This window comes from Epinephelus moara, chromosome 9 (genome assembly GCF_006386435.1).
Source record: "Epinephelus moara isolate mb chromosome 9, YSFRI_EMoa_1.0, whole genome shotgun sequence".
Classification (NCBI taxonomy): domain Eukaryota; kingdom Metazoa; phylum Chordata; class Actinopteri; order Perciformes; family Serranidae; genus Epinephelus; species Epinephelus moara.
The window spans coordinates 31431466-31433115 of NC_065514.1; the positions used below are offsets into that span (position 1 = coordinate 31431466).

The 1650-nt window shown below is 39.8% G+C and overlaps 1 non-coding gene across 1 annotated transcript; it reads left to right on the forward strand.

Moving 5' to 3' along the window:
- The first annotated feature begins 1001 nt into the window (after nt 1-1001).
- LOC126396114 (small nucleolar RNA SNORA23) lies at nt 1002-1179 on the forward strand. The gene has a single exon (XR_007570526.1). It is a non-coding gene; the product is annotated as a small nucleolar RNA SNORA23 (small nucleolar RNA).
- The last annotated feature ends 471 nt before the right edge of the window (nt 1180-1650 follow it).

Sequence of the window (1650 nt, forward strand, 5' to 3'; positions counted from 1 at the left end):
CCTTTGGAGGGGCCTAAACTCCTAGGTTGAGAACCGGACTGAACTACCCAACTGTATATGAAGTAGTTAAAACTGGCCCCAGCTCGAGCAGCTACAACAGTAAAATGCTGTGTACACATTGATGGGTCAGTATTAATCTAATAATGTCATATATATCAGGGCTCTCTTCTGTAAAACAAATACTTTAATGTCATTACTTAAAGTACATTTGCTGATAATACTTTTCAACTTTTACTTAAGTAGGATTTTAAGTGCTGGACTTTTATGTGTGATGGAGTATTTTTGCATTTGTTGTATTTGTACTTTTAAGTAAAGGATCTGAATACTTCTTCCACCACTCAAGATTAATCTATAAAAACGTATTTTTCGTTAATACACGAAGATAGATCAATGTTTTGATCTCTTTGAAATGCTGTTATGCAGTTATGATCACAGACTAAACCTCTCCTGTGTCACTTTTGTTCACGGAGCGGACGTGTAAGGCAGTCGATAGCCATCTGACCGGGAAACATTAAATCACAGATGAAACAGCAGGAGGGGGGAAGCTGTAAATCACACATTACAAAGAGCCTGGTGAAAGCGCAGGAACATTGCTCCGCCGTGACATCGTCCCTTGCAGCCTGCCTTCAAAGCCGGCTCGGGCAGGAAGCAGTCATTCCCATTTCCTGTCTGCGTCACCCAGGGGGACGACGGCACAACTGAGAGGTGCGAAGGAAAATCATGTTTGGATATATTCTTTCTTCCCAAGGACGTGTGAATCCATTGTGATTGCGCTCACGACTGTTTCTGCGAGCTGATGAAAAGAGATTACAACAGCACAGGAATCACATTTGTATGAATGTGAACTCTGACCATGACAAAGCTGTTGTCGTGGAAACACTGATGATGGGTTTGTTGGTGTCAGGGTTGGTTGTAGTTGAAAGTTAAACAAAAGAAGACAAAGGACTTTTTCCGAACTATAAACACCCCTCTTATCATCACTGTGTGTACTTGTTTGTGTGTGTGGTGTGTGTGTGTGTGTGTGTACTGTGTGTGTGTGTGTGTGTGTGTGTGTGCACGCACACACACACACACACACACACACACATATACAATAATGTGTGTACTCAGTATTGACAACATTGAAGCAACATTTTTTTCTAAATAACAATGTATCAATTTCATACAATATACTCAAAGATGTTTTACAAGATAAAAACACAAAACTCTTAAGTCTGCAGCCTTGCTAGCAGCTTTGTTGTAGAGCTATACTTAAATACAGTGGTGCATTAAGCTAAAAGCTAACACATAGTTTGTTTAGCGGGTTAGCATGCTAATATTTGCTAATTAGCACTACACATAAAACAGTTTGTCAGTTTACTTCTGCAGTTGAGACTGAAACAACTCAACAACAAGGGTATTACTATGAAATTTTGTACAGACATGCGTTATCCCCAGAGGATGAATCCTAATAATTTTGGTGATCCCCTGACTTTTTCTCTATTGCCATAATGAGGTCAATATTTGTGCTTTTTAAATGACATCTTGACACCAAATTTCTGAATTGGCAGAATATTTTGTACAGACATCCATGGTTCTGAGAGGATGCAACATTCTGACTTTGTGATCCCCTGACTTTTCCACTGATGCCACCATGAGGTTCACAATTTC